The sequence below is a fragment of the Antedon mediterranea genome, chromosome 4, assembly GCF_964355755.1.
Source record: "Antedon mediterranea chromosome 4, ecAntMedi1.1, whole genome shotgun sequence".
Classification (NCBI taxonomy): Eukaryota; Metazoa; Echinodermata; class Crinoidea; order Comatulida; family Antedonidae; genus Antedon; species Antedon mediterranea.
In genome coordinates, this window is record NC_092673.1 from 22,370,175 (window position 1) to 22,382,598 (window position 12,424).

The following is a 12,424-nucleotide window of genomic DNA, read 5'->3' on the forward strand; positions in this document are numbered from 1 at the left end:
GGGGCCAATGCAAAAGTCTTCGGTCTTTTTGTCTATATTATAGTACAAGAGTAATTAAGTCCCTGCGTGATAAATATGATAATGCTTTTAACAACATGTTGAGAAGTTCTTTGAATTCAGGAACATCAACTATATTTAGCACATTGTATTTTATTATCAATATTTCACTTTATTATCAATGTAAAAACTTATTATTCAAGGAATGAATTCATATTCATATACTGTCCATTTATCCTGTTGCATCCTAAAAATATAATTTTATAAAGGTACATGTTAACGCAAATTTATTTTCAGCCTTTCTCCACCCACATCCAAGTCCCCTGCTGATAGAGATCTACAAGGTGATTAATTGGTAATTATCTATATCCAGACTAGAGGATTGTTTATGAAGAATCAGCAAGAACTTTTAGGTATCAATGTCCACAAACAAGGTTAAGTGAGAACATTTTTAAATATTGCTAAACGGGTTTAAAATTGGTTAGTTAGTGAGGGCATACTGGTTGATTGATGAAAAAAATTACACTTAAAAGCGATTTGCCAAGGATTAGTTGCAGAACTATTGCAAAAGGATCTGATAATTAGAAACTGTCATGGTGTTGTAGAAAAAACTGATTTGGTCTAGTAGGGCTACTGGTGGCATCATACATTGTCATGGTGTTGTAGCTGAAAGAAGCACAGCTATCAGTGTACAGTAGTTGTATACTGAGAGCATGTTGTGGTGGGGTTGCAGATTTGATGACGCACGCCCACGCCCAGGGGTTTTTTTCCTTCAAATTTCTTTCAACTTTTAAATGTTAATATTACCAATCGGTGTTTGTGGTTATGGTTTATTGTTATATGTTTCTTTGTAAATGTTGAAGAAGTGAATCACCTCACATTGCTGTCGTGTTTTTACAGAACAAAACAATGTTATCACTACAAATGTATGTAGTTTGCATTTACCATTTTCAAACTTTTAAATGCCATTGAAATAAGAAATAACATTTGCTTTGGAACTTTCGTTCAAGACTGACATTTTAATATCAATCTATCTCATTACATGAATTAAATTGAATAAAAATGTTACTGAATTTTTATTTATTAATTTCATCATAATAAACTGCATTTAGTTTACATTTTGTCATTGATTGATAAATTCAATATTTTTTAATAAAGAAGTTTGTGCTCACGTTGTAGCATTAAACAAGTCGGTGAAACCCTGAATTTCTTTATTACCAATCCATCAAATATGAATTATATTAACGAACATGCTAAGCTGGACGATACATTAATATCATCAATGGGTAGATTCCACTTTAAGGAGAAATTAAGTTAACAAAGGAAAACCGACAATCCAGAAGGGTATAATATAGTTACAAATTATTCGTTAATGAAGTAGGCACGTTTGTAATTAAATACATACGTTCAACATTCAAACTACCTTCCAATAATTACAATAATAGCTATTAAATAATTATTTATTGGTAGATTTTGTATCTTGCATTTATTAATGAATTGATTTAGTTGTTATTTTGAAATGTACTTTTGATATCATTGTACTAGTTTCTGTAGCGGTTCATATAAGTATAGTTCGGAATATGAAAAGTTTTATCAATGAAGAAGATCCTAATTTGGATGTACAATTTCAAACAATAACAATTATTGGTTTTCTTAGTAGGCCTGATTATTTGTTAAAATCAACAATTTAAATTTTAAGAACCATTTCATTTCTGCATAATCTTAACAATTTGAATTATTAATACATTTTGTTTTTTTATGTTTCAATGTGAAAACCCCAAAAATTGAAGTATAGCACACTCAACCTTTTAAGTCGTTCACATTACTGAATATTAGATTTAACAATTTTAAATGCAGATTTTTTTTTTTTTTTCAGTTGAATTGAAGTAAAAAGATATTTAAAAATCTATGAATTATATTATTGAAAATGGTAAAGTATTTTCTATAAAGTATATTATATATATAACCAGCACAAATATCAGCATTCTCTGGTTATGGATGACTTTAAAGTTTTGTTAAACTTGTAGGGCCTATTAATTAATTATTAATTTACTTTCTATCTATGTTGTATACATTCCAGGAACCACCTATTTCTATCAAAGGGTCTGCTGGGGGAAAATAACTGATTAAATAACATGTGAAATTAATTACCTTTAAAAGGCTTCTCTGTTTCCAATGTGTTGATTTTGTTTTGATTTTTGGAGAGAGATATACTGTAGTCTACACTTGTATACAAGAAGTTATTAAGTGTATATTTTGTCTTTGTTGAATTTTTATGAATAGTTATGTTAACTTCATCATTGTTTACTTGATGCAATAAAAGGAAAAAAAACAAAAGGAACTTTAAAACTTTAAAATAGAACTGTTAATTTTGAAGTTGTCAAACAGACATCCAAAGAAATGCAATCAAGTTTGTTTGAAAATACTGTAACATTGGAGTTAAAAAAGTATGTCAGAATGTAACCTGTGTGATTTAGCTATTGACAAGCAATCCTTGTGGGTTACATCATGTCTTTATGCTTTGTATTCATTCATTAATTCATATGCGTCCTGCCAACAGGTCGTTCTAGTATCTTATACCTATCCATCAATTTATTTAATTTGATTCATCTATATAAGAAATTCACTTAATGGTTTACTTTAGATTGCATATTCCTTATACTTTTCACTATTGATTATGGTTAGTCAATTTTAAAAATTAAATATAAAGATATCATTTCCGATATATGCATTACGGTACGGTAAGTCAAGTCGTTTTATTCAATTTTGTTTAGAACTAATAATATTGATTTTATTTTTACACAGCTTTAAAATTACTCAAAGGAAAGTTAAGTTTAAAGGTTCTAGTGATCAGATACCAGTTCTAATTTACTCTTGAAATATTACATGAAAAGCAAAATAATAATATCTTTGATGGATATAAATATGATAATTTTTGTTCTATGAAACTGAAAAGATTTTAAAGATGTATTGTCCCCCAAAAACATGAAAAATGAAGATTAACTAAATCAAACTTTTAACATGTTATTTTGTAGTTTCAATAAAGTTAATCACTTCAGTAGAAAAAAAAAAATGAAAAAAAATAATATTTTCACTTATAAAATGACAAAATATATGGTTAAATTCAACCAATTTGACAATTTTTTTTGTTTTAAATTACATTTTTTTCAAAACATTTTTTCGATCCAATTTTTGGTCAAAGTAGATAACTATTATGTTTAATTTTAATGGCATATTCAACAAAAATGTGGTTTAGAATTATTTTTTTTCAGGGGGACAATACATCTTTAACTGAAGAGAAACTAAAGCTATTCAAAAAGTAAAATACTATTTATGTTTTGGGGTGATAGTACATCTTTAAAAACTTTATCAGTAACCTTTAAAATAAAATATAAACACATTTAAATAAATGTTTAATTAAAATGTAATGAATAAATGTGACATCTGGCAAATTTAGTTTGCTATAACTTGATTCAAATAAACTAGACTCCTTCATTTATATGTATAACATCCCATTGTTTAAATTAAATTTTGAAGACACCGCTTTACGATATGAGATTGTCGCCAAATTGTTATGCCTGCTAGGCTGTCAGCTTAGACTCTAAACACTTTAGAACCTGACTCTGTTCAGTCTACAGGCTTTCAGGCACCAACTACTAATATCTTTTTATGGAAATAAGGTATATCCTTCCTAATATGATTGTATGGCATATTGGTCTCTCAATATACGTACTGTACTGTTACACACAGTAGGCCCTACTGTGCAATATGGAAAATATGAAAATCTATCAATAACATTAAATTCATTATAAGGTAATTTATTTATGCAGAAAATAAATGAATTTCTTTTTTGATAAGTCACAGTATAATATTTAAACAAAATCGAAATCAACTGTTACTTATTGGTTAAACATATTAAACGTAACATTTTCCTTACAAAATAATATTAGCAAACAACATAATGATTATGAATAATTAATAACAATTTTTAAGTTAATTTATTTATTTTTAATAAATTATAATGTTATATTAATTAATTAAATATTAAATCATTGTGATTTTACTCTGAAATATAGGAATAAACAGTAATTGTAGCATATTTTAGAGGAAGGCTGTAAATACAGTACCTGAGAAAGCCTCATGTGTTTATGGTATCTTTTCTAGACATATAATTATTTATTTAATTTAACTATTGTAATAATGTGATATTTCACTTTTAATGGATTGTCTCTGAGTACAACCAACCAACCGTAGATGGTATGATGAAAATTATGAACGGATTAAGTGGAGTTTACATTGGAGGATTTGAATTATTTTTTAACTATCACCTAAAAATAAAAATTTCCACATTCATGTCATGATAAAATAATAAAAAATAAAAAATATTTAAGTATTATTGTGTGTTTCCAAATAAATAACAACAACATTTATTTAACCACATAAAGAATTTGTCAACCGCAATAGAGTTTTTTCCAAGGCTCTAGGACATCAAATACAATCAGAATTGTTTAACTATAACAATTGTTGATTACATAATTATGTTTAACAAAACTTTAAAAGGTATGATTAAACATATTCTTCCCCTATGTTAAAATCAACAACAAAAACATTTATCCATGTAAAAGTTCAGTAAAGATAAGGGTGATTATGAAATAAACAATTATGTAAAAATTTATATTTATATTATAATGTCCGGAAATGATTACAATAATCCACCGTAATACAAAATATTAATGAATAAATTGTATGAGAAAAAGACATTGATTTTAAATGACTCATTATGTTACATAATTATAATTAACAATGGATTAGAATAGGCATAAGAGAAATACTGTATATCATACCATGATCATACTATTATATCATGGTAATAAACAATACTGTACTACACCAATGCTATATATAGAAAAACGAATTTATGAATTTTTTATTCTAGTAAAATAAGATTACTTTTAATGGAAACTAGGCCTACTTATTAATGTTTACATAATTCTATGTAACACTGAATTAGAATATGCATAAAAGAATAGCCTAATGTATTACAATATGATTATAATAACAATGCTACCATGTAAATTAATGTTAAAAGTATAATTGTTTAAATGTTGTTACAATATTCATTAGAGTTTATTTCAGATGTTGTGTTTTCTTTATAAGAAATAAGAATATTCTGTTTGTACTTTATAATGAACTTAATTTAAAATGCAAACAAATTGAACTTTGATTAGAACTTAGACCAATCAAGAGAAGCCTCAAAGCAATACAGCTCTCTGATTGGCTGAAAGTCAAATCAGACGACTCAACTCCACCACCTCCGTTTTTCTTGCGGGATCAAGAAATGGTAAGTATTTTCTATATTACAATTCAAGCATTTCAAAATAATATATTTTCCGAATCTATAGCTAACATTTATTTTTAATATATATTTGTAATTTATATAAATAATTATGCATTTTATCATACTATTTGAAGCAGCAATTTTGTGTAGTTGTTAGGCTACTTCCAAGTATGTTTAGGTCGGAGTGCACGCTGGTATTTCGCCACATCGTAAGTCTCAGAGTAAGACCTCATGAGCTAAGGTAAGGTGAATTCAACAGGCCTAGAGACCAAAAAGGTAAATAGCGATTTAAATTTCACGTAGGCCACCCAGGGAGTTATTTTAAATGGGCCAACTAACTGTGATTATTGATTGGTTTAATTTTATTTCATCCTTGTTTTGTGCTGCATTCTGAGATTGTTTTTGCCTATCTTAATTTCTTTATTTTCCAAAGGTTAAATACTGTACATACAGTTATTTGTTTTCCCATTTCAAAAGTCTTATTTTTTTACCATCTTGTGTCTTGCCTATTTATTTGCCTATTTTTTACTTTTGCCCTCATTTAATATTTTAACTACATTATTGTATACAGCACTCTAATTGTTAACTTACTTTATTCTTATTTCCGTGTCTGTTAATGACAGTCTGTAGTTCACCATACGCAATTAAAATATGATTTTTAAATCTTATCGAGGATTAGATGTTGTCATTGTTAATGATCAACTTATCTATTGCAGCATTTGATTTAATATTTATTGCAATTTCATTACCAAGGGGATAATGTATAACCCAAAATAGTAAGGAGTCAACGGCCAAAAGGTCAAAGTGGTAGGGACAGGTGAATCGTAAAGAAATGAGCAAACGTGTTTTAATTGAACATGGAAGCAGATGTAACATAATTAGTAATTATTAACCTAAATATTAATTTGATTATTAATAAAAGATTGATCAAAACATGATTCACTATCCTACATGCAACTGCACTCAATACCAATAAATTTACATTTTAAGTGGACCAGTAACATAAAATCTTGAATCTTGAAGGATATAAGTTTTTTCTTTCTATCTTTTACAATCAAACCTGTGTTCATGGTTTCTGCCCATCAACAAGTCAATTCACTTTGTTTATTTGTTCACTATGGGAAATTGGTATGCTCATTCAGAATAATAATTCATAACAAGATATAAAATATTAGATTAGATTAATAAAATCAAAATAAATAATATAAAATTAATTATAAAGGTATTGAAAATAGACAAAGTACATTCAACATAAAACAGAATTTATCATTGCACAGAAAATAAATTTTCATCAATTTTAATTGAAGTCGAATTATAAATAAACACCAAAGTTATTGCCATTTGGCCAATTGGTTGATTTCGTATCAGTTTGTCGGCCATTACTTGACCCCAATTTCGACAATTGAAGGTCCTGTACTTTGTATGGTCAGCCTTTTGTAAAAAATATAACCCCTTTGCAAAATAGCCCCAAAAAGTTGTTAGAGGAATAACTATTATCACAGTCAGCTAGTAATTAACAAAATCACAATGAATTATTATATGAATTATATTATTATATGAATTATAAAAGACTACCAGCTAGTGACAAATACTAGGCCTACAGTGTTTAGAGTACAAAGCTATCAATGTCAAATACACAATCAATATGCTTCAAAACTTGTGATTAGAAATATAATGTAAATTTATATGCTTGGAAATACTTGAAATGAATGAAAATGCAGAGATCAGTGACAGAGAGTGTGCCCTTTGATATTTTGAACATACAGATAACTTGTAGTTTAATAAGCTTTTCTTACATTATTCATTTTTTTGAAAATCAATATCAGACGATCTATTGGTACACACTGATAATTATAAAAAAAGGACGATCTTGACATTTGTTGATGTTATGCAAACAAACAAACATTTAAAAAAGAATTGTAAGTCCAAAAAGCAGTCTGTGTAGTTTACCTTTTCGTAATATGCAAATTTGAACAAATACCATTTATTGAAAAATAAATATTAACCATAATCAACATTTCTGTAACAAATGTGTAACCTAATTATATTTAATCCAAAGGCAAATTACTGAAAAAAAAAAGACAATTATGTGGGTATTAGTGGCTGGATCTCAATGAAAATACAAAAAAGGCAAAAATCTAACTCAAGACGAGTAAAATAGCTAGAAAAATTAGCAGAGATTTCATGCAACACTTGCCTTTCATCAGTGCAAGTGGGAGTACTAATTATATTTAATATAACATTTGTATAAAATCTTTATGAATATGAATTTCATCATGAATCAATAGAGGAAATGCTTTAATACTGGTAATCCACTGGCGAGTTTTTATAAGGCAAAGGCGTTACTGTGAACGATATCATGACATAGGTGTGAATAAAAAAACAGATTAAGAGATTAGTTATTGGTTGAAATAGAGATAACAGGGTCTGCTGTAATCCACATGCACTTTTCCTAATCCATTTGCTTGTTTGAGTTTCACAGAACTGAAAGCTGTACAAAACAAAAGGAAATGGATGGCCTGGAAAAAACCAAAGGTTACATTCATTATTTTTGTTTATCTAATTGGTTCATTCCAATACAGGTAATCAAACATGATGTGCAATGTATCCAAAATATGTTAAACTGGTTTAAATTTTTAATGAACTGGGACTATGTTGCCTGAATAAACGCTTCACCCCTGGTATGGAAGCATTAGTTCAAGGTCAATATTATGTCATGACCTACTATTGGATAGATCATGTCTTTTGATTGGCTAGTCATAATTCTATTGGCCCAGATCTTGAGGTTGGAACATTTTTGCTAGGACATAACCTGTAATGACATGAGATTGCACATTATGTTAATTTCTTATCATAATCTATTCATAAAACACCTTTATATCATTTTTACTACAAACTACAAACATTTGGTAATACCTTCTAGTTTTGAAATTAAATATTTAGAAAAAATATTAATAAAATTAAATAAATATTTATCAAATATATATTATATCAACATTGACTATTTAAAAATTTAAATGTCATTTTTTTGCAGAGATTTATTTTATTTCATTTATGAATTTATTTACAAATGAATAAATATAGGAGCTATACCTGTACCACTTAAGTTTGTTTTAGTTATTGTGTTATTGTGATATATAATAATATAATAATGGTATGGTATACCTAATTAACGGTAAAATTCTAACTAGTATCTGTCATGTCTAAAACAATAAATCAAGCGAGATTGAAATGCTAATTAATGAAATATGACAACAATTCATCTTAAAATGTGAAATAAGAACTAATTGTCTCTGTATTATGGCCTTGGAGAAAAGCAGTATTAAGTATATTAAATGTCATCAACAATAGTAAATACAATATATAATGTGAAAGCCAATGTCCTCGGCTATTAAAAAACCCTTTAGTACAATGGGAAAAATTGAATGTGTTTGATTGGGAGAGTTTATGTGCTGAGTAACCTACATAAGCAGTACTTTTGTACTGAAAAGATGATGAACTCCGTAAACTGTATCTCTCTTGGAGACCGTTTAAGCCTCAGCTGGGCCACGTTCATGTCAGTTCACGTTCTCAGTTCATAAAGTGACTGTAGGATATACACTCAAAGTTTATCTCTAGTTCTTCAGGCAACTGAACTACTCCTAGAACAATAATGAATACAATTCCTTATGCCATTTGATTTATTTCTTGATACCACATCCTAACACTATTTTTATTTCACTATTTAATTTGGTTACATTTTTATTAGAAAATCCATATTAATACTATTGCAGATATAAATGTAATAATCAATATAAAAATAAAAGCAAGAAAATATGACCATTTTATGTAATAACATAACGCAAGATATATTTTCCCCATGAAAAAAGTACATTTTTGTTCAATATAGGCCTACCATTTAAATTTCATATAAAAATTATTCACCTGTAAAAAAAACCTATAGTTAAAAGAAAAATTGTCAACAAGAAGCCCATTTTGTGTCAGACTATTATGTAGCCATTTATTTTTTCTTTTCTAAGTGAAATCATTATTTTAATTTTGTATCTTTTCCATGTTTTGATATCATATTTTGATACATTTATCCAAAAACTATCATTATTTTCTTTTTAACAAATTATAGATTACACCCATTTTGCTTTGAAAAGACTAGTTTATTAAAAAATATTACAGGACAGCAAATCTACCTTTTAAAAAGGAAGCCGTTTGTTAGTCATTAGTTTGAAATACACACCATTAATGTGCATCTCCCTGGTGTATCATAATCTTGTTCTATATCCAAATGGCCAATGACCTAAACTTAAGTTAGGTAACCTGATCAAAATAGGAGAGTATCGTGGCCAATAAAATATCCACAATGCTAATATTCTTTTAAATGGAGACAAGAAATTGGAATACAGACAATAAAATAGATATTAAACTTACGAAGAAACAAAATCATTAGTAAAGTTCAACGAGACACGTTGAGTTTAGCTGTTATAGTTATTTGTCCAGTGTGTGATAATTACGTCATCAAACATCAAAGTGATGGTGAGCAAGATAATAAGAATTCAGACTTTGACAAACAAACTTTTGTGACATAAAAGGTTCACTGTGACCACGAGCTTTTCTCCTATTGGTGGAGAAAGTTTGAATAGGGGGAATGCTTGGTTTAGCAAGTGGGTAGCAATAATTGGGCTTTTTTATAATATGGCATTGATGTGGTTAGAATCAAAAGAAGGCAAATCTGTAAAGTCATGACATCATATCTATCTCTTTTTATAACACACTATGCAGAATACATACAATTTGGTATACATTTATCTTGAACCAATTATGAAAGATATTTTGTAGTAACATGTGGTATTCCATTTTTACAAATTACACTTTTTTTCTTTGATTTATTGTAAAACAATGTTTACTATTTATGTATTTGAGTACTTTCTTACATACTGTATTTACGTACAAGACACAGTACAGACACCCACTTCGGAACCCAACAAAATGTCCCTGAATAGGGTGTCCCTTGAATAGGGGTTAGCCGTAGTGTTAAAACATATGTTTCCCCTTGTTCATTTCACAGGAAAGTTTCTTTTGAAGGAGGGGATCTAGTATAGCATAAACACTACCATGCAATTGCATAGTCTATTGCACTTGTCTTAAAGGTTCAACAACTTGATAGTATTATATATTTGCTCATCAGTAGAGGTTGTGATGATACTGCTAAGTTAAGTTTAAATCCTCAGAGACAGTGATATGCCTAGAGATTAGGCAAACAATACTTTGAATATTCAACACTTGTACACCTGCCTTAATTCTCATCATCTTTCTTATCGCTCATGCATATTATTATGGCATCTCAAAATTATTTCATTTCATTTTGTAACTTAATATTGTCCTTCGCCGAGCAATAGTAACTGCCGCAAAGGGGATAAATTATAAAATCAATCATCTTTGTGGTCTGATTTGTTAAGATAAAGAGGTATACATACTAATTAGTGAGGAAATGTGTTTAATAACACAGGATTATTTTTTTATTTTCTTTAAAGTGCAAATTGGAAAATATTGCGATTGATGTTAATTCTCAATATTAATAGTATCAATTTCCAGATCATTCTTCTTCTCTGTCACTATTCACTTTAAGTCTCCAATAATCCCTTAAATCACTTTTGCATAAGAGATATTGCAGTTGGTAGATAAATTAAGAAGTCTGTAAAATTAAGTTTAAACATAAATAATCATCTAATATGATATATCTGTAATGTTTAGTAGTAGTAATGCTATATCATCACTTCACAAATGTGGTAATTGTACATTAGAACATATTTTAACGTATGAATTATGTTCTGACTTGGTGTATTGGCCAATCTGATGATTCTTTGTGAAATTCAACTACTGTAGCTAGTGGCTATTTGGGATTATTTAGTAGAAACACCCCCATTAATTAAACTATGTTTTTCGTATAACACTGGAAATAATAGTATTTACATGGAATGACAAGAACATCCCCAAGTATTTAATTGTTGTCTTTTTATTTTGTCAGTCCACCAGTCGGCGTTTCAATTTTTGAGGCTGAAGTATTATACATATGAAATGCCATGTTTGCCAAAATTTGTTACCACAATTAATAAGTTGAAATGTTGTCTAGAACCTAAACTAGAATCCAGTCACCTTTACATTTTTTCACGATTACATATTAACATGATGATGTGATTTCCAAATAGAGGGTTTTTTCAGCTACAAATTTTTTAACACACTTTAACCTATTTTAACTTTTCAAGCAGAACCAGCTGTCCATCCCCCATCAGCTTGAAATAAGCAGGTTTTTATATGCTTCACCAAAAAAAAAACACATTAACTCTGTTGTTCTTTTTCATACCTTTTTTATTTTCGCAACATTTTCACACAATGAATTTAAACAGCTATTTTTTAATACACTATCATCAAAGCTACGGAAACTCTCACAAAACAGACATATATATACACTTACTGATCAATTGTCTTTGCACATTAAACTTTTTGATGAGGTACATTTGAAGCCATGGACTGCAAACTAAATTTGTTCAACATAAACTTTAAAGCATTAAATGGAGACGCATTTTACCCTTCATAATGTATTCTAACCAAATGAATTTACATTGCTGAGATATCTGCCACATAAAATTCATTTTCTTCCAATATTTGTATTAACAAATTTAAAGTTTGAATTAAGACATGTATAAAACAATATCTTGAAAAAATCTACCAATATAGAACAGTAGGAAGTGTATGTGGAACTTCTCACAGGTCGACTGTGAGGAGTGCCTATTCAGTTATGCCTTTCCTGATGTAGAGTTGAATTGCCTTTTAAAAAGTACAAACAACAAAGAGACCCAATCAAGCATACTTAGCAGCTAAAGCCGTACCAGCTTTACCATTTCCTATTTGTCCCAACATGTAAGGAAAAAACCCAATTATATAGGCCGCATAATTATATGGTAGACTGTTAGAAAAACAGTGGTGAAAAACCGGAACTATATAACTTAAAGGTAACATGTAATACGTGGCCTTCACCTTTGCAGTCATTTACCTCAATTGAAACTCTTTTATCCTTGTGTGAGTGAAGTTCAATAT